The following is a 22,588-nucleotide window of genomic DNA, read 5'->3' as shown; positions in this document are numbered from 1 at the left end:
AAAATGTGACCCATGTTTTGGCCAAACGCTTACGTGTCGAGAGCTGTAGGTGCAGTGATGTCAGTTAAGGTATTCCTCCTTCTAGTGTGTGTGTGTGTGTGTGTGTGTGTGTGTGTGTGTGTGTGTGTGTGTGTGTGTGTGTGTGTGTGTGTGTGTGTGTGTGTGTGTGTGTGTGTGTGTGTGTGTGTGTGTGTGTGTGTGTGTGTGTGTGTGTGTGTGTGTGTGTGTGTGTGTGTGTGTGTGTGTGTGTGTGTGTGTGTGTCAGCACAGGGACCCCTCGGTGCCCCTGTGGAGGTGACTGCTGCACTTTACATCCTGACAGAACGGGCACCTTGGGAGCTGGCACACACTGAGGTCTTATTGTGCCTCACCGACACATAATGTGAGGAACACAACACGGAACCAAAAAGAAGCATACTAAATTAAACCGACGCAAACACGCAAGCGCACACACACACACGCATGCATGCACACACACACATGCACGCACACACGCATGCATGCACGCTCACACACACACGCATGCACGCGCACACACACACACACACACACACACACACACACACACACACACACACACACACACATGCTCCTCCATGCTTATACAAACCGTGTCTCTGACTCAGAGGATGAAAATACATTTCCTTCACAAACTACCTCCCCACTGAGCTCCAACCTAAAGATGGGTGAAGCCTTCTGAGGGAACACAGACAACATGTCAGCAGAGCAGCCCTGTCCCCCTCCAAACACACCGCCTGACAGCACACATCTTGATGAGTCACTCCTCCTGAGGTATCCCTCAATGACAGGCCTCGTCCAGTCCAAAGTTCCATTTACGCCTGAAGACTGATTGATATCGCCCTCTCCAGGGTTTGGAACTCTGGCATTTCTATAAATAGAAAGTGGGTTGTGTATGCATTTATGAAAGGCATACAACTGTATCTACAAAACTAGAAAGATCTGCTAATAATGCTGGAGGTTTTCTTCTTAAACCCATATAGAAGCGGTCTTAACTAGAGCAATGGCTGTGTCATCACATTTTAATAAAACAAATATGAAGAATATTTCCATTTGAATACCTAGGTGGTTTAATGGGTACACTGCATGACATAAATGCAACATTTCGTCTGCGTCTCCATGGCTATTTTTGCTTTTTAAGGCAAACAAACCCTCCAGAAATGTCCATTTGATGGAATGGGGCATTTCAAAAAACGCATCGTTAAGCCTCTAGGGGAAACGACAAATTGGGGTTCAGCTCATAAAAAGCTTTTTGGTGTGTTCCCTCTCCTGTAGTGTTATAGAGTGGCGAAGTCCCTCCCCTTCCGGTGGACCTCCATGGGACCTTATTTCGGGAAAATTATGTATTGAAGTCAATGGAGAGAGAAAGATTATCTTTCGATCCCGTTTGAATTGTGCCACAAATTACACATATGATGTTTGTCAATTTAAAAGTACATTTTTTTTAAATGTGTCGTAAAACTGTGAAGTAACACATTTGTTTGTGTGAAACGCTCAATGAACTACATCTCTGGTCTCGCAGAATAACACACGTCACCAAGATGGCCGTCACTACTGTCTTGTCAACAAAAGGATTGACTACCCTCACTATCACCACAAGGAAACACGTCCAGAAGAATGTCATGCAAAGCTGCCTGCCGGCCTTCCTTTGATTCTCTCTAAACTGCCTGGTATTTTTAATGTTTAATGTCCACCATTTGTGCAGATAGCATGAAGTAGAAAAGATCGCCGATGCTAATGTAGCGTTAGCGTTAGCATTTCTCCCCCAGGCTTAAATGGTGTATTATAGAATGATCACACCGGTGTGACAGTACACTTCAAAGGATTCACAAAATATGACTACTACTCTTACTGTTTAACATTTTGGGTTACTTCATGTTACTTCATGTTAAGGCTAATACAAATGACAAGGCTAAGGCTGTAATGCTAACTAACGTGCTAGCTACTAGCTAGGTAGCTAACTTGATCCAGCCACTCCTGGTCCTTTCATCAGACGGGAAGCGAAAGAACGAGCATGACCCATTGCTGGTATGATAACAACCTGGTACTAAGCACACAGGCATCTTGGTAAAGTTATCTTATCTTAGCTATCTCTTATATTTAGTGTAGGAAAACAATTGTGACATCAGTTACGCGACTCTGGGATTTGTAGTCTTTCTAGTTGCGTATTTTTCATAGTCTTATATTTCAACAGTTTTAAGACAAACTGTGACTTTTTTGACATGGAAATACATTTTTTAGATTGACAAACATCATATGTGTAATTCGTGGCACAATTCAAACGGGATCGAAAGATACGTTTTCTCTCTCCATCGACTTCAATACATAATTTTTCAGAAATAAGGTCCCATGGACCGGAAGTAGATGGGTGTGACTTCGCCACTCTATAGGTTTTTGTACATGTAAATTGTCTGCAATGGCTAAACATCCCTGTGTTCCCTCCAGTGGGAGTTTCATACGTGATAAGGGGCGGGACATTGCTAATTGGTTAACCAATCACAACAGAGCCTGCCAGCTAACCAATCAGAGCGGATTGTGATCTAGTTTCAAACAGAGGGTGAAAAGAGGTGCAGCAGCTGGCAGTATGAGAAAAATAAAGAGCTTTTTGAACATTAAAGCATGGAGACATGGAGGGTGTACTGCTAACACCTCGGATCAGACAGACAGGAGGAAGTTGGAGTTAAAAGGCGACCTCAGTGACTGCATTTTCAAGTAAAAGCTCGACAGAAGGTCAGCGGGTTGATCCTCAGTCCTGACAGTCAACATGTTGGAGTGTTTTTTGGCAAGATACTGTGCACAAAAATGCTACCGTAGCGTGGTCAACAGTGTGTGAGTGTGTGTGAATGTGAGTATCCCTGAGCAGGTGGCACTTTGTATGGCAGCCTATGTATGGATGTGTGTGAAGGATGACTTGTTTATTTATACGAAATTTGACTAGTCGCAAAGAGTGGAAATGCACTATAAATGCACTCCATTTAAATAAAATGTCCATTTACCATGCTGGCTCAAACGAGATTTGTCAATACTACTCGGACAATAACTGGAAAGCAGATCGCTTCACATACCAAAATCGTGTCACTTGCCTTCAGATTCAGCATTCATGTGCCGTTAACTTTCCACAAAGATTATTAATGACCTGTACAAGAAGCCAACAGTGACATCACTGCGGGTTGACACATTCCCCCCCTCCCATATTAACTCCTGACCCATCGCTAAATATATCTAAGCTTGAAGTCCGTGCAGCCACCTGACTCAAAGAGAACCCGTCTTTTTATTCAATTATTGTTTTAATCTTTTTTCTAACCGCATCCCAACACAGTTAAAATCCACAAAGCTCAAGCAGTATCAAATCCCTCACTAAAACAGAATGGATGCTCGAGTATTAAAGTGTCATTTGTATCCTTTGAGATGTTTTTGATACAATGCCTTGTTATACTTATTCCCCATAACTTATTTTGACAGTTTTAGGTGACTTTTTAGCAAAGTATTGTATTACTTACAAAAATGAGCCAAAAAAACAAAAGGCACATGTTGTATTCAGCAGGACATTCTAAAACATGAGGAAGCTTTGACACCTCGAAGTAGGGAAATCAGAGGTGTAAAATGATGGCTAATATCCTTTGATCTGCTTCAGTTTCAGTGTCCTGGTATTGTTCATGCTGGCACGAGACAGGTTATATGTGTTTGATTCCTGCAAAGAAAAGCTCAAATGCATTCAGGGAAACAGGACTGCTAGTACATTTCCTCATTAACATTTCTAAACCACTGCAGCTGTGTCACATATTTGTTGAGTATTATTCAACCCTGTCTCCTAAAAATTAAATTCCCACAGAACTAAACTGCATTCTCAATTACGTTTAGCTAGAAACGTACTTTCTCCCACGTTACGTTCGTTATGAACGTATCTCAAATACGTTTATTTTCTACATATCTTCTAGAAACATATTTTCTCCACGTTACGTTTCTTATGCACGTATCTCAAATACGTTTATTTTCTACATATCTTTGACATTTATTGTCTTGCTTATAATAATGATAATAGTCATTTATAATTAAATATCATTTTAGAGCACGCATTTGAAATCAGTAAGCGAGGCTATAATTTCGCCAGCTGTTACTCTCATGAGCGAGGCAGAACATAATAGTTTTAACATGCCAAAAAGCTGCTGTGTCGTTTGTTGCACCTCAAACATTAAAACAAATCCAGAGTTACGTTTTTCTGAACTTCCTCTAAGAAGAAAGGACAGCAACAGAAGATCGCTGTGGCTTCAGGCTTGATCGCCGTTCAAATGACAGCGTTGGTTTCACCTAAAGTGGGCGGGGCTGTAAAGTGAAGTAGATTTTACTCTCATCTATTATTCAAAACCATTCTATTTATTCTAACGTAAATTTCATGCCAGTGTTTTATCTTTTTATGTATTTGTTTTTATTTCAAATCGTATAGTGTCAGACTTTTTTTCCCGTCTGTGAGGAAAAGAAATGGGGCTCAGAGCCTCAAAATACTGAAATCTGTATTTTTTTAAATCTTTTTTTCCTTCTAATTCGTTATTCTTTTCTAAATAACACACTGTTATTTACTCAACAATAACACACAATTATCCTTGCTTTTATTTATTAGTTTAATTCTATAATCTTGGGCTTTTTAGCTTTTTAGCCGTAAATAAAGTCACAGGAAACAGACGTAGGCCTATAAGGGACATTTCGAGCGATACACACCACAAACCACTCACTGAACAGATTACCGAAGATCCTCAGCTTGAAGCTCGTTGATTGGATGTTTTAGCCGCAAGGCATGTTGGGATATGATGTTAATGCGATATGATATCCGAAAACATTAAAAAAAAAAAAAAAAAACTTTATTCCGAGTGTTCTTGCTTTTCTATTTGGAAGTCATCACATAACGGCATTTTTGGCTGCATTAAATATTACATATCTGCCGTAGTTCTTTATTTATAGAGCCCTGATGAGAAGACTTCTAAACAAACAGGAGAACTGCCGCCAAAACTGAATACTTGACGTGGATCATAAATATATCAACAATTAAACAACATCTTGCATTTCTTTTCACAACATACGTCTCCTTGCAGTATCAATACTAATTCGGCTGACTTTTATATTTGATCCAATTGGTAGATAGGTTATATTTACACCATAACGGTGCACAGCTGATAGAAAAGGACTTGTAGTTTTTAAAGATATTACTGATTTTATTTGAATATAAGAATGTAAATACTAGAGCCGGGACTCGATTAAAAAAATTAATCTAATTAATTAGAGGCTTTGTAATTAATTAATCGAAATTAATCGCATTTTTAATCAAATATACATATTTGACCTGAGAACAGTGAGAAGAAATGTTCACATGGATTTTACTCTAAGTGGAGTGCAATCCAGTGAGCCAGGGAGTTGGTTATTTTCTCATACGTGGACTTACTTATCCTGGCCCTGAAACCAGTCATCTGGTTGAGTGTGGGTTGGGTCAGGGTGTGGTTCCTTGCACTCGGAGTCGGGCTAACGTCCACGCTAGCTGCTACATGCTTTGCATTTAGGTGATACTTTAGGCTTGATGTGCTGCGGTGATATGCAAATTCTTTTTTACATAATTTGCACACAACCGTGCTCTTATCGACGCTTCCATCCGTCCGTTTTTTAAAACAAAATGTCCCATCCACGGGGCCGACCAAAGCGTCTCATTAGCTTGTTCGTTAACGTTTGACTATTGTTCACCGTGGTTTGTTGTTGTTTGAAGTCCCATGCTGAAGTCATGAACGTTAGTTGATGCTCCAGTATAATCGGTACGCCTGAAACTCATCCAGTGAGAAACGTTCCGCTGTGCAAAGATAAGTGCGATTAAAGTGCGATTAAAATGCGTACATTTTTTTAACGCGTTCATTTTTGTGTAATTAATTCATCTTAATTAACGCGTTAAAGTCCCGGCCCTAGTAAATACTGAGTTGAGAGAATAGTCAGGGGATTTGGGTGATGGGAGACACATCTATGGAATCACAATTTCAATAGCTTACCATGAAATGACGGATATACCTTTCTGTTTGTGATGTTTTACAAATCAGATATTAATGTGTAGAAGTAAAACATGAGAAATAGTATAGCTATATGCTGTACAATTATGTAAAAACATGAATAAAACTACATATCTTCAGATGTTATACATACATAAGTGTCCTACACTAATAATAAAAAGTTATTATTATTAGTATGCTGTGTGTACCTTGTGTGCACCGCCTAGTGGTTAAAGCACGTTATTGAATTATTTTTGTTGAATAATATTATTTTTGTTGAATAATGTTATTTGATGAAAAAAATATTAAGAGTACATACTTTCATAGGGGGAAAGTAGAAGGTCTGTGATAGAAATATAGAATATAAAAAATCAAGAAGATACTATAAGTGATCTCTACAATAAAACAGTTTAGTGCAGGATGTACAAAGATATTAATATGAGGATGTGCAAAACAGAAAAACGAATTAACCTTTATTAACACATTAAAGAATACTTTAGGTTAAGGTCTTCTTTCAAATAAGAAAAAAGCTTTGGGGGTATCTATCTACAGATAAATATTAAGCCTGACAAAGTACTTAACGTCTAATATATTGCTTTCCTGCAATGTTAACTATGTTGAAGCACTTATTTTAACTGATATTATACACATTAATTATACTCTTATGTATGTAGATAGTATAAGAAATGTGCAGAATATGACAGTTTAATGGTGGAGGTATACACATATTGATAGATGTCTTGTAATGCACTGTTGCATAACTACACTGTAGTTGTGTATATGATATGTCAATAAACCTTAGAACATCTTGGGATGTGCAAAATAGCAATTATATACAGTCTTTACCTAAATTGTACTCAGGTGTAACTAAAGTCTGATTTAAGGGTTGTTTATATTTCACATCATTAATCAGAATCTGCAAAGTAACTCAAATAAATGTAGTGGAGTAAAAATACCAGGTTAACCTCTGAATTGTAGTGGAGTAGAATTACAAAGTAACAATGAGCTGTCATGTGGGTATATATTAATGCTGCACATTATGGACACAAGCGATTTTCACCCATTTAGTAATTACATGTTTTAAATGTGTACACACCAATGTGTTTCCTATCGCCTAAACCTCCATGGCTGTACACAGTTTAATACTGTCAACTTCTGATTTTGGGAAAAACAAAAACGTCTTTTAAAACTACAATTCCCAGTAGAGACGTGCCATAGAGAACATGTTGCGAAACACAATAGCCAGCATGTGTAGTTCTGGGGGGCGTTCAAGTCCAGTTTTGAATAGTCTGCCGTGGTTTCGTTCCATTTCAAAGAGCTTGACGCTCGGCGTAACCTTGGCGCACTGCCACTCCAACATCCAATCCCAGAGCTTGAAGATTAATCACGGGGTTTGTCAACGGGACTGTAGTCCCAAACGATAGCTGGGGATTATGGGTAGTGTAGTGTCTTCGGCCATCCTAAACTGAAATGTTTTTCGGATATCATATCGCATTAACAACACCACATCTGGCGTCACAGAGATCTTCTGTTACTGTCCTTTCTTCTTAGAGGAAGTACAGAAACACGTAACTCTGGATTTGTTTTAATGTTTGAGGTGCAATAAACGACACAGCAGCTTTATGGCATGTTAAAACTATTATGTTCTGCCTCGCTCATGAGAGTAACAGCTGGAGAAATTACAGCCTCGCCTACTGATTTCAAATGTGTGCTCTAAAATGATATTTATTATAAATGACCATTATCATTATTATAAGCAAGACAATAAATGGCAAAGATATGTAGAAAATTAACGTCTTTAAGACACGTGCATAACGAACGTAACGTGGGAGAAAATATGTTTCTAGAAGATATGTAGAAAATAAACGTATTTGAGATACGTTCATAACGAACGTAACGTGGGAGAAAATACGTTTCTAGCTAAACGAGAATGCAGTTTAGTTCTGTGGGAACGTAATTTTTAGGAGACAGGGTTGGTATTATTATGATCCCAAATGATTCCAACAATTTTTGGACCGAAAGAAATCTGTAATTTTAATAATGGTAACAGTCAAAGTAACGGTTTGTTTAATCGCCGGTAATTTCTGCCAGAAGCCTCCTCTGTTGCTCTCCCTGAGGTTTCTCCCATGTTCCCTTTAAACTGTGGGGGGTTTTTCTCCGGACCTTTTTCCTTGTACGATGTGAGGGTCTAAGGACAGAGGGTCTAAGGACAGAGGGTCTAAGGACAAAGGGTGTCGTTTTCTCATACTGATATTCTGCACAAACTGTGCTGTTGTATTTGCTGTAAAGTGTCTTTACTGTAGGGTATTTTTATTATATGTACAGCACTTTGGCTCGACCAAAAATCGTTTAAAAATGTGCTATATAAATAAAACTTGATTTGAACAGATTTGAGTCATGCGGATCTGAAGTTACAAGAGAAACAAGCCGAGCAAGCGTTAGTGATAGCAGTGTAGTGTCAGAGAAACTGTTCTTCAAAAATCAGAGCCTCTCCGAAGCTGCTTGGCTATGTTATCTGATAACAGAAGATCAAGGACTTTTTTGTTTTAATTATCTTCAGAGGTCTCCCCCTCTCCAAAAATGGACCAGCTGATCAAAACCGGTATTAAAGGTGGGGTAGGTCATTTTGGAGAAACCAGCTCGAGTGCGCTAGAATCTGAAAATACACAGCCGGAAGAAATCTTCCACTTCCTCACAGAGCCCCTCCTCCAACACACACGAACACGCACGTGACCAATGAGGGCACGAGATAAGTTTGTGCACAGATGGAAGGCCGACAGGCAGGTAGGCCGTCCAGTTACTTTAGCCGGGCCGGCTCAGATGATTGGTCATGCTTTTTACAGTACTACAGCTTCCACAGATGATATTTTTTTAAGGATTATTTGTCAAAGCACTTCAGATATTCATTGCTATCGGGATGTTAAGAGCATTCCATGGAATATACACACATCCTCTCTCCCAGGTCGGCCTGTGTTGACGTTATGTCAAGTCCCCTGTGTCGGCTTTTTCCAACGCAAGGGGGGCGGCCCTTAGCGTACATTTTCAACTTTCCGGGATGTCCATAGGCTTCTATATAGCTCCCTAAACGTAGGTTGTAGACCAGGGGTTCCCAACCTTTATTGTGCCAAGGACCGGCAGATACATTACAAAAAAATCGCGGACCGGTTGTCAATTTTAACTGATTTTAATATTTACTCACCACCAGCAGGTAGCAACAGAGGCTAATTGTATGTAACAGCCTGAAGAAATACTAGAACAATATGCATCCAAAACATATGAACAACGTTTCAAAAAGAACCGGTGTCGTTTTTTGGTTTTTCGGAAAAACCAAAAAACGACACCGGTTCTTTTTTAAACGTTGTTCATATGTTTTGGATGCATATTGTTCTAGTATTTCTTCAGGTGTCGTTTTTTGGTTTTTCGGAAAAATGGGAAAATCAAAAAACCGACGCTATTCAGTTTTTAAACCAAAACGGATAAATCAACGTTTTGGTTTTGTTTGTATGATTTACGGATAATCCAGTGAATGCTGGGAAAACGAGGAGAAGGCGCATTATGAAGTGTGTGTGTGTGTGTGTGTGTGTGTGTGTGTGTGTGTGTGTGTGTGTGTGTGTGTGTGTGTGTGTGTGTGTGTGTGTGTGTGTGTGTGTGTGTCTGTCACTGGCATTTGTTTTCAGAAGATATTATGATAGTGACGTTCGTTCCGGTGCACGTCCGACAGCATTTAGCACTACATCGCGATTAAGATTAAACTAATTTATTTTGGGAACACCCACATATAGGCTACCTGTGGAGTTAGCCAGATGTGTGTAAATTACTGTTCATGGTCATTTGAAAACAAATGCAGGTGTCGGACAGACATAAACACTGAGCTGAGCAGAGCACACACACACACATCATGCGCCTTGGTGACTGGACATCTCCTTCATAAAACTAATAAAAGGGGGAGTAATCGGGCAGTTCGATGTGTGTAGAGGTGTGTGTAGAGATGTGTGTAGAGATGTGTGTAGAGGTGTGTGTGGTTAACACGTAGCAGCCTGCAGTCACTCTTAAGCTGTTCTGATGAAGGTAAACACAGCGAAGGAGGTGCGTAAAAAGGCACAGCTCTCGGCGCGCTGGTGCTGCACTTCTCAGAAGCGGAGTTACACGTCCCGCTGCCTCCAGATCAGAGATGGGGTCGTTACTAAAAAAAAGTAATATATTACATATTCCTTTTTTTAAAAAGTAATATATTACACTACTTCGTTACTCTCTACATAAAGTAACTCGTTACTTTACTCGTTACTTTACTCGTAGGGCCGGCCCGCCCCTCCCTGCAGGCAGATCACGCAGACTGCTAAAGTTTCAAATGTTTAGTTCAGTTTCCATTGTCGCATAAGACTGATCCAGATCCTGAATAATAATAATAATACGTTTTATTTCGAGGCGCCTTTCAGGACACCCAAGGTCGCCTTACAGTGCATTTAAAAGTTAAAACAGCTAAAACAAAAACGGAACACAAATTAATCGAACCGACAAGGCAATACAGCAGCATAAAAGCATAAAAAAAATGTTTTCCTATCTGACCTTGGCTGTCCTCTGTCTCCTGCTATCTGTATATTTTGCGCAGTCTATCTCTGCTCACGCTGTTGCGTCGGCGTGTTCTCTTGTGTGTTGGCCATGTGTTGCACTGGAACCAGATACCGCAAAGACTTCAGCCGAGCACGTATGAACTGCGCATGCGTGAGTGGCAATAACTCTCCTTACCAGCAGGCGGCGGTAGTGTGTATGCGTCATTCAAAACAGGCAACAACCGGAAAACAGACAAGAAGAACAGACTGTGATATAAACAAACAACAAATAGCTGTGCGTTAGCTTCACCTAGCATGTGTTCTTTGCAGGTGTTTGTTGAGGTTTGATTATGACTGATTTTAGAAAGTAACGAAGTAACGCGTGTCGGGGCAATGTTAGTAACTGTAGTGTGATTACTGAATTATAAAAGTAGCGCGTTACACTACTCCTACCGACAAAAGTAATATTATTACCCAACTCTGCTCCTGATGCTGCCTGCAGCCATTTCATGAAGTGAAGGAGGCTTTCCTTCTATAAAACAGCTGCGGGCAGCAGATACCGTGAGAGTCCCGGACATGAATTCATAGATCAAGACAGACTGGTTTACTCTCCTGTTTTGCCAATCCGGTGCTTAAACAAATAGCTCTACACCCCTGGCCGACATGTCCTTAAAATGAAGTCCGTGTTTGAAATATATCTCAAATAATGTATGCACTGCCATTTCCCCACATAAACATAACAGTCTGCAATTAAACGGTTGTCTCCTGTGCACTCCTCTTCCTACTTGGCGCACCGGTAACTTTCTCGTGCGCACGAGAGGCTGAGACCAGGTTGAGCCGCCGAATCCCTCGGAACATCATAAAAGCCATTTTCAACGGTTTTCTAGTGAAAGATTAACTAGACTACTGGATGAAATAATATGACTGGTATAGGTGCGAACATTAAACACTTTTTAAAAAAATATTATGATAAAATATTTCTATATATTTATAATTCTGCAAATATTACGATAAACTCACAGCTATTTCGCGACCCGGCAGTAACACCTCAAGTCGTCTACAACAGGGGGTTGGGAACTCCTGTTGTAGACGACTTGAGATCGAGAGCGAATGCTACCTGAAGATCCATTCTCACAACATTTATCAACCTTTTTCTAACTCAATATCAAGCCACACTTATTGTTTTTACTTCTTTATTTTAATTGAATAATGTAGGACTTTTGTTGCCGTCAGTTATGGGGAGAGTAGGGGCTCAGAATACTGAACTCTGTATTGTTTCATAGTTTTTTCCTTCTAATTTTGTATTATTTTCTAAACCACACACTGTCATTTACTCAACAATAACACATAATTATCCTTGTGTTTATTTATTTGTTTGATTAATAAACACAAGTTGGAGTCCGTCAGGACCGAGGGTCGGAGCAGCTCATAGTATTTGCTTTAGATAATTTTACACCCGGAAGTAAGTATTCTCTCCGCTTCGCTTGACAAACCCCGTGATAGTCCTCAAGCTCTGTGATTGGAAAGTGTGCTGCGAGGATTACGCCGAGCGTCAGACAGCACTTGAAATGGGATGGAACCACGGCAGACTGTTCAAAACTGGATTTGAACGGGTCCACCGCGTCCCCCCTCCCCCACCCCGTCCCCAGAACTACACATGCTGGCTATTCTGTTTCGCAACATGTTCTCTATCTATGGCACGTCTCTACTGGGAGTTGTAGTTTTAAAAGACGTTTTCGTATTTCCCATAATAAGAAGTTGCCAGTATTAAACTGTGTACATCCCTGGAGGTTTAGGGGATAGGAAACTCTCACATTTAAAACATATAATTAATAAATGGGTGAAAATTGCTTGTGCCCATAATGGGCAGCATTAATATATATACCCACATGACAGCTAAGGTCAGAAGAGTTTTGTTTAACAGCTGGTCTTATGTCTGTGACCCCTCCTGTTGTTCATTGGGTCCACTCCTATTCATCATTTACCTCCTCCCACTAGGCACAATCCTCCGTCACCATGGCATCCACTTTCACTGCTATGCTGACGACACGCAAGTCTATATCTCAACCAAACCCAACACCGCCCTCCCGCCCACCTCCCTCACCACCTGCCTCCAGGATATCAGGAGCTGGATGAGCAGGAACTTCCTGAAGCTAATGGTAGTAAAACTCATCGGCTCAAAAAACACCCTCTCCAAAATCCTAACCACCCCACCCCCAAGCATCATGATCGACGTCTTCCCTGTATCCTTCACCAGCCAAGTCAAAAGCCTTGGCGTCATCCTGGACAGCACCCTTTCGTTTGCACCCCACATAAAAAACATCACCCGGACTGCCTTCTTCCATATCCGCAACATTTCCAGACTCCGCCCATCCCTTTCACAATCCAGCACCGAAATCCTGGTTAATGCATTTGTCACATCCCGGATTGACCACTGTAATGCTATCCTCTCTGGCCAACACATCCTCACTCCCAGGTCGGCCTATGTTGACGTTATGTCAAGTCCCCTGTGTCGGCTTTTTCCAACGCAGGGGGGGGGCCTTAGCGTCCATTTTCAACGCAAGGGGGGGGGCCTTAGCGTCCATTTTCAGCTTTCCGGGATGTCCATATGCTTCTATGGACGCTCATGGAAGCACGGCATTCGTTTGTGTCAGCTGCCCTTAAAGGCAATGTGAGCGTCCATTCTCATTGGATAACGGAGAATTGTACACCCGGAAGTAAGTATTCCCCTTACTGTCGATTGATTTTACAGTGATATCTGCACTACTCATCGACTAAAAAACACCAGATTATCCTTGTTAATTACACAACATTGATTGGTTTAAATTGTGTGCAATGCTTTTGTATTTTTCCCCTTCGATTCGGAGAAACAAATATTTTTTCGGAGTAAAGGATGGCAGAAGACACTACACTACCCAGAATCCCCAGCTATGGTTTGGACTACACCATGTGCTCTGTTTGACAAACCCCGTGATAGTCCTCAAGCTCTGTGATTGGAGAGTATGGAGGGTTACGCCGAGCTTCGAACAGCACTTGAATGGGATGGAACCACGACTGTTCAAAACTGGATTTGAACGGGTCCACCGCGTCCCCCCTCCCCCACCCCGTCCCCAGAACTACACATGCTGGCTATTCTGTTTCGCAACATGTTCTCTATCTATGGCACGTCTGTACTGGGAGTTGTAGTTTTAAAAGACGTTTTCGTATTTCCCATAATAAGAAGTTGCCAGTATTAAACTGTGTACATCCCTGGAGGTTTAGGGGACAGGAAACACTCACATTTAAAACATATCATTAATAAATGGGTGAAGATTGCTTGTGCCCATTATGGGCAGCATTAATATATATACACACATGCCAGCTAAGGTCAGAAGAGCTTTATTTAACAGCTGGTCTTATGTGTGTGACCCCTGTGATAACATTACATTACATTAATTGATAAGCCTGAAACATGCACTTGTCAAGGTTCAGAGGCACATTTTGCAAATATGGCAGTAGCCATCGATCAGCTTAAGATAAGATATACTTTATTGATCCCAAGTTGGAACATTTGCATTACATCAGCATGTGTAACAGTTAAATATGCAGTTGTGTTTATTTGAAAATCATTTAGTATAATCACATACATTCTGTGTTTTATATTCAACAATTCTGTGTTCTTTATTTATTGATTGTTCAATACCTGACAAGGCCGGAGATGAAATATCTACATACATTTTATAAGAGTATAATACATTATGTATAATATCAGTTAAAATAAGTGCTTCAACATAGTTAACATTGCTGGAGGTATGCACACATATTGATAGATGTCTTGTAATGCACTATTGAGGAACCTGCAACCCAAGTTTTTCATTCAATGCATAACTATCGGGTCGGTCGCTTTAAAACCTCGATGAAGACGTGGGCTTGGCGGACAGTGCGGCATGCGAGTGCGGTGACCCTGAGCAGACCGCTGTCCATATAATCACCATCTGCCCCTTATATAGACCACCCTCGGAAGCCAGCCTCTTCGACCTAGGACCAGAGATGCGGGCATGGCTACACGACACCGAGTTGGACATCTAACGTTATACGAAAGAAGAAGAAGAATGCATAACTACACCATAGTTGTGTAGGCCTATATGATATGTCAATAAACCTTAGAAAATCTTGAAATCTTGAAAGGGATGTGCAAAATAGTCATTATATACAGTCTTTAATTAACTATTAGTAGAGAATAACGAGTAATGAATATACTTTATAGGGATCCTATTCATATCTAAAAATAAAAATAATGAAATTCAATAACATGCTTTAACCACCAGGTGTCCCTTTATATCAGCTGTGCACCTTTATGGTGTAAATACAGCCTATCTACCAATTGGATCAAATATAAAAGTGAGCCGAATTAGTGTTGATACTGCAAGGAGACGTATTGTGTGAAAAGAAATGTAAGATGTTGTTTAATGGCTGTTATATTTATGATCCACGTCACGTTTTCAGTTCCTCATGTTTGTCATGATGTCTTCTCATCAGGCCTCTATAAATACAGAACTACGGCAGATATGTAATATGTAATGCAGCCGAACCGTGTATTACAATGCCGGTATGTGATGACTTTCAAAGAGAAAAGCAAGCACACTCGGAATAAAGTATTATTTTATTTTTTTTAAATGTTTTCGGTCTGTTTCCGGTATTTGTTAATGACGATGTGCTGTGAGATGTGAGACTGGAATTGCAGAGGGGGAAATAACGTAGGCTATCTTTAGATGCAGATTTTGTTAAACTAATACGTTTGCGCTGTGGACCAACACTATACATTGACGGGGAAGGGGGTAGCAATAAAGATAACACCATTAAACAGTTACACAACATAACAGAAATAATATCGATAGCAGCGTCCCTAGCAACCACCTTGGTAACAATGAAAACGTTATGGACGCAATTTCCTGAAGTACTCTTCGTAATAACTAGCAAACTAAAGATCATGTACATCCACTGCACACATAATCTGAAATAACAACTCATATTTCTCGCATCAAATGACATCAAAACGCATTTTAATGCGACAAACTAACTTTAAAATAGGTATTTTCCACTGAGAATAAAACGAAGTTTGGCCATGTTTTATTTTTCTGCAGGGAGAAATTTGAAGATCACGGGTTTGTCAAACAGAGCACATGGTGTAGTCCAAACAATAGCTGGGGATTCTGGGTAGTGTAGTGTCGTCTGCCATCCTTTACTCCGAAAAAACATTTGTTTCTCCGAATCGAAGGGGAAAAATACAAAAGCATTGCACACAATTTAAACCAATCAATGTTGTGTAATTAACAAAGATAATCTGGTGTTTTTTAGTCGATGAGTAGTGCAGATATCACTGTAAAATCAATCGACAGTAAGGGGAATACTTACTTCCGGGTGTACAATTCTCCGTTATCCAATGAGAATGGACGCTCACATTGCCTTTAAGGGCAGCCGACACAAACGAATGCCGTGCTTCCATGAGCGTCCATAGAAGCATATGGACATCCCGGAAAGCTGAAAATGGACGCTAAGGCCCCCCCCCTTGCGTTGAAAATGGACGCTAAGTCCCCCCCCCTGCGTTGGATTAAGCCGACACAGGGGACTTGACATAACGTCAACATAGGCCGACCTGGGAGTGAGGATGTGTTGCTCTGGCCTACCCACAAAACTACTCAACAGACTCCAAATCATTCAAAACTCGGCTGCCCGGATCATTACCTGTACCAAATCATCTGACCACATCACCCCCATCCTCATCCAACTTCACTGGCTCCCTGTTCAGCACCGGATTGACTACAAAAACCTTCTGCTTACATACAAAGCCCTCAACAACCTCACCCCCACCTATCTCTCAAACCTCCTCCAGGAATACACCCCCTCCCGCTCCCTGCGCTCATCCTCAGCCGGACTCCTGACTGTCCCCACCTCCCGCCTTAGCACCATGGGAGCCAGGGCTTTTAGCTGCACCGCACCCAGGCTCTAGAACTCTCTGCCACCACACATCAAACAGTCTGACTCCATCACAACATTCAAATCCCACCTGTTTAAACTGGCCTAGTAACTCTAAAACACATTCAACCTGCTCTCACAGATCCCCCTCTCACTCCGTCACTCCACTCTCTTGTCTTGCCTGTTTTATGCTTTTATGCTGCTGTATTGCCTTGTCGGTTCGATTAAATTGTGTTCCGTTTTTGTTTTAGCTGTTTTAACTTTTAAATGCACTGTAAGGCGACCTTGGGTGTCCTGAAAGGTGCCTCGAAATAAAATGTATTATTATTATTATTATCATTGATAAGCCTGAAACATGCACTTGTCAAGGTTCAGAGGCACATTTTGCAAATATGGCAGTAGCCATCGATCATCTTAAGATAAGATATACTTTATTGATCCCAAGTTGGAAACATTTGCGTTACATCAGAATGTGTAACCGTTGTAAATATGCAGTGCTGTTTATTTGTAAATCATTTAGTATAATCACACAAATTCTGTGTTTTACATTTAATAATTCTGTGTTCTTTATTTATTGATTGTTCAATACCTGACAAGGCCGGAGATGAAAAACTTGGGTCACAGGTTCCTCAACAGCGCATTACAAGACATCTATCGATATGTGTGTATACCTCCACCATTAAACTGTCATATTCTGCACATTTCTTATACTATCTACATACATCTTATAAGAGTATAATACGTATAATATCAGTTAAAATAAGTGCTTAAACATACAGTAGTTAACATTGCAGGAAAGCAATATATTAGTACTTTGTCAGGCTTAATATTTATACCCCCAAAGCTTTTTTCTTATTCAAAATAAGACCTTAACCTAAAGTATTCTTTAATGTTTAAATAAAGCCTTATTAGTTTGTCTGTCTGTGTCTCCTATTCATATCTAATAATATAAATAATACATTTCAATAACGTGCTTTAACCACCAGGTGTCCCTTTCTATCAGCTGTGCACCGTTATGGTGTAAATATACCAATATATTGATTGGATCAAATATAAAAGTCAGCCGAATTAGTATTGATACTGCAAGGAGACTTATATTGTGAAGAGAAATTGAAGATGTTGTTTAATTGCTGATATATTTATGATCCACGTCACATATTCAGTTTCGGCGGCAGTTATTCCTGTTTGTCTGGAAGTCTTCTCAGCAGGGCTCTATAAATAGAGAACTACGGCAGATATGTAATATTTAATGCAGCCGAACCGTGTATTACAATGCCGTTATGTGATGACCACTAAAGAGAAAAGCAAGCAAACTCAGAATAAAGTATTATTTTATTTTTAAAAAATGTTTTCGTATTTCAAATCAACAGGAAATCCGGTTAACTAAAATGTCCGTGGGGAACAATAGATCCGTGGGTGAATAATATCAATCACCACATTACACACATCTAGAGATGTCCCGATCCGATCACGTGATCGGGGATCGGAGCCGATCACGTGATTTTCAAAAGATCGGGGATCGGGATAAAAAAATCGGGGATCGGGATTTTTTTTTTTTTTTTTTTTTTAATAATTTTTTTTTTATTTATTTAATGTTACAAAACAAAAATTACCATGTTCACGTCTTAAAGTCATCCTGAGGCCTTAGTTTTGGTTTAAAATTACACAACATCATGTATGTGTTGCTTCTTTTGGGCTTGTTTTCAGACCTGGTTGCTTATTTCTCTCAAAGCTGGCAACAGAGTGGGCGCAGTGTCTAATAGTAGCAGTAAGCTAACGAGAGGCTACGTTCAGCTGGTGACTCGGGAGTCGGAACAGAGAAAATGTCAGGAGTTTGGAAGTATTATAAAATTGAAAGCGAAGGCAGTATAACAGCCAGATGCAATGTTTGCAAGGCAGAGGTTCCGCGTGGTGGAAAGAACAGAGCTACGTTCAACACGACCAATCTAATACGCTACCTGAGAAACAAACACCAACAACAACACGGCGAGTACACAGCGGCCACTCAGGTAACGGCACTGAAACAACCGACACTTTCAGAGACTTTTAAAAGGAAAGAGAAACTGCCCCAGAACAGTGAAAAGGCCAAACAAATAACTAGATAGCTGAATTCATCGCATTGGAGGACCAGCCGTTATCTGTTACCTTTTTTCTTTCTTAATGCATTGCATAAAGATCGGATCGGGAAAAATCGATATCGGCAAATTGTCAAAATCAAATGTTCGGAATCGGATCGGGAGCAAAAAAAGGTGATCGGGACATCCCTACACACATCCCTTCACATTCAGTTTTAATTTACATTAAAGTATTTCATGAGGCCTTCTAAAATGCCTGGCAACGCAATCGCACAACGGCACGTCCATTAATACAGATACAGATTTCAGTATTCTGAGCCCCTACTCTCCCCATAACTGACGGCAACAAAAGTCCTACATTATTCAATTAAAATAAAGAAGTAAAAACAATAAGTCTGGCTTGATATTGAGTAAGAAAAAGGTTGATAAACGCTGTGAGAATGGATCTGCGGAGAGCATTCGCTCGCGATCTCAAGTCGTCTACAACATACGTTTAGGGAGCTATACAGAAGCCTATGGACATCCCGGAAAGTTGAAAATGTACGCTAAGGGCCCCCCCTCTTGCGTTGCAAAAAGCCGACACGGCCCCCCCCACTTGCGCTGGAAAAAGCCGACACGGCCGCCCCCCCTCTTGCTTTGGAAAAAGCCGACACAGGGGACTTGACATAACGTCAACATAGGCCGAGCTGGGAGAGAGGATGTGTTGGTTTCTCAAACTCACCTACCCCACCTTTAACTCTTAATAAAGCAGTTTCACGTTTAATGCAAAACTGCATAATCAGTGTTTCTGTTTTCTAAGGTGAAGAGACATATGTGGAAAATGTAGCTCCCAATAAAGACTTATTAATGACCAATGAGGGACACCAAATCTAATGCAAGATCCACAGTATACTTCACAACAAATCTCCATCATTTGTTGTTTCTGATGGACAGACGCCTAGTGGCAGAAATGTTGTGAAAGTGAAGGCCTGACAGGTGTTTTCTGAACTCTACGAAAAGTTGGCTGGAGATTTAAAATGCTAAATCTTGCCAAACTCTATGCACTCGTGCTCTAACAGTTGTAACAAGATTAGCAAGGAGATGTCATTAAAGATCAGTTTGTATTGGACTACAAAAGGACATCCTCATTTCATTTTCCTCAGCAGTCCAACACATCAACCGTCTCCTCATCTGAAGTCAACCTCAGGTCAACTAAAGGACATCTGCTCTTCATGTTAAGCGGGCTTGTGATGGATTCTCAAAGTGACCCTTAACTCTGCTTTAATCTGCTGCTCTGATCACCATCGTGTGGAACGAAGTACAGCTGCTACTCAGTTCTTTATTGATGTAAGTGCGCAACAGTTTATGCATTAATAGATTCATCTTTTGGTCTATAAAAGGTGGGAAAACAGTGAGAAATGCCCCTCCCAAATTATCAAAGTCCATTTAAACTTTTAATGGACTTTGAAGGAGGCCGGAGGTTCCCCACCCCTGATTTAAAGTAGCCTAATGTCTATACATTTCTTGTTTTGTCAGTCAGAACCCCAGATCCATGCACTATGTATAATATAAAACAGAGAAAAGCAGGAAACATGTAAGAGGCTGAAAAACAGCATCTACAAAAAAAATTAAGAAAAAATGACTATATGGATGAATTTGTTAACAATAGTATAGGCGTTTTTTATTAGGTATTATTGGATTAGAAGATGAATTGATGAGTGGTGGCATGGGGAGAGACCTGTCATTGGTTAAAACATGCTGCACATGAGCATACATGCTTGTTCTATGGAACGTCTGTGCATGTGTACAGCCATACTTCTAAAACACATATGAAATGGTGTCAAAACAAATGTGTAGCATACCTTTTGTACCGTGAGGGCATGTTGGATGTTCTTACTTATTCTCACCCTCGGCTCTGTCAGAAACATCTACCCCTGAGAAGCTTCGCTGATACTCCGCAGCTACATCCCCTGACATCATGCTACATCTGGACAGGTTGTCCCCTTGTACAATTCTGTCAAGTGAGGATTTTTTTTTGATGATCTGCATTCTAACAATCCAACACAACTCTATTTCTGCTTGCTCCAGTTGGTCTCAGATTACAGGTTTGCCTAATGTATCACCGTTTGAGAAAGATGTGCCGTTTTGCAGATTTCAGTCAAATCCTTCAAGATACACAAAGTAGAATTACGCAGACACTGTAGGCCATATGAAGGAACATAGAGTAGCACCACATAATCATTATTATACATGACAGTGTGTTAGCCTATGTGTGCTCTAATGTAAACACAGCACTCTGCACCGTGGGCATCTCCACACCTCAGAGTTAGAGAGACGTGAAGGTAACCCCCTCTTACAGCAACATCACGTCAGCAAAATCGCGTTACATAACCGATAGTCTCCAACTTTAATCATTCCGAATCACTGTGGCTGCGAGGCCGCCACTCTGCGCACATGCAGGCCGTGCGGGACCGCACCAATGTGCAGGTGTCACCGCTCACTATTGGATTACTGTGGGAATTCCCTACGTCATTTTCTTTTTATGCATCTCTTTCGCAAGACGCATGCATGAAACATAGACATTCGCTCAATTATCCCCATCAGTGCAAAACCACAACAACAGCAGCAGAACACGATACGCACGAGACGACGCTGCAGCGGTTTAATGACAGATTAGACTGCTTTGAGCAACATCCCCATCATGGTTATCATCATCGCTGCTGAAAGACACCTACGCTGCCTCCATTCCTGACGGCGCACTGCTGGCGGAGCTTACCTTTGGCGCAGAGGTGCGGGATGGAGGACAGGACAGCCGTGCCACCGACACCTGCTCGCTGCTTTCTGCGCGGGGATATCTGAGCACAGTTTAGGTCGTTATCCCTGCAGTCCAAGTGAGGCGGGACGGGCGGGGTGCCGCGTTAGGTCCCCCCTCCCTCTCAGATCGCGAGCCAGGGCAGCGTTGGGCTCCGAGTCACGTATGGAGACGGTTTCCCTGTGAAACGCTGCGGCGCTGCGGAGATCCTCGGCCCTGCACGGCGGCAGCTTCCAGAGGTGTGCGCAGGTCCTGCAGACAGCAGCCTCCCCCCTGCAGACAGCAGCTTCCTGCACTCTGCGTGCTTCAGCCGTGTGGCTCACGCGCACCTCTCCCTCAGACTCTCCATCCCTGCATCGCAATGCAGCTGCAGTGCCGGCCGCCTCCTCCCAGCAGACGGTCTGGATGTGATGGGCTGAGCATGTACTGCTGTCAGTCCCTGCCGGAGGATGGCGTCGTGTGAGGATGTTTGCGGCGGAGCGCTCTTCTTCGCTGGGGGGCGCGGAGGGATTTATTCACACGAATGTCGTGGCTGAGTAACTGAGATGTAGTTTTTCAGCGCATTTCATATACTAAAACACACACAGTGCATATCAATGTGGACTGGGAGGTGACAGGAGACCAGAGAGAGAGAGGGGGGGGAGAGAGAGGGAGGGGGGGAGAGAGAGAGAGAGACCTGTATAACTCCACTGATTCATCCATAAGTTAATTTACAGCAGTGTTAAGCCACCGAGCTACTGATACTACGTCAGTGGTTTCAGAGCTATAGATAAGCACAAAACCCATCATTATGTGTGAGGGGGGGCTCTGCAATTCAACACATCTGAATACTCTTCCACCAAAAAACTGACTTTTTGGTGTAGTAAAATATATGTAATTAACTGTCGTACTGTTTACATGGTAATATCAAAATTCACAAAGAACTAGAATTTCTTAAGTAACATTTTAAATGTATAGACCTTTTATTCATGTACTACATTTACAGTGTGGGAGGAGTAAGTTTTATTATATATTTACTCATACTATTTAAATGATTTATAATCACTGCTCATAAACCTTAAAATACTAAGTAAATGTTAATCTAAAACCATAGTAGCTGTTTGAATCCGCGCATGCGCCTTGACAAGACAAGATACCCGCGTTTTTGGACGACGGTTCAGTTGGGTTTGCAGTTGCACA

The 22,588-nt window shown here is 41.2% G+C and overlaps 1 protein-coding gene across 1 annotated transcript in view; it reads right to left on the bottom strand.

Moving 5' to 3' along the window:
• Positions 1-21,984, bottom strand: part of hecw2a (HECT, C2 and WW domain containing E3 ubiquitin protein ligase 2a) — an 85,742-nt gene extending 63,758 nt beyond the window's left edge. Inside the window, exon 1 of the mRNA XM_034110323.2 lies at positions 21,374-21,984. The gene's annotated coding sequence lies outside the window, so the exon portion shown is untranslated. The remainder of the gene's footprint in view (positions 1-21,373) is intronic.
• Positions 21,985-22,588: the final 604 nt, after the last annotated feature.

The sequence above is a fragment of the Pseudochaenichthys georgianus genome, chromosome 21 (assembly GCF_902827115.2).
Source record: "Pseudochaenichthys georgianus chromosome 21, fPseGeo1.2, whole genome shotgun sequence".
NCBI lineage: Eukaryota > Metazoa > Chordata > Actinopteri > Perciformes > Channichthyidae > Pseudochaenichthys > Pseudochaenichthys georgianus.
This window is presented reverse-complemented; position numbering and strand designations above follow the sequence as displayed.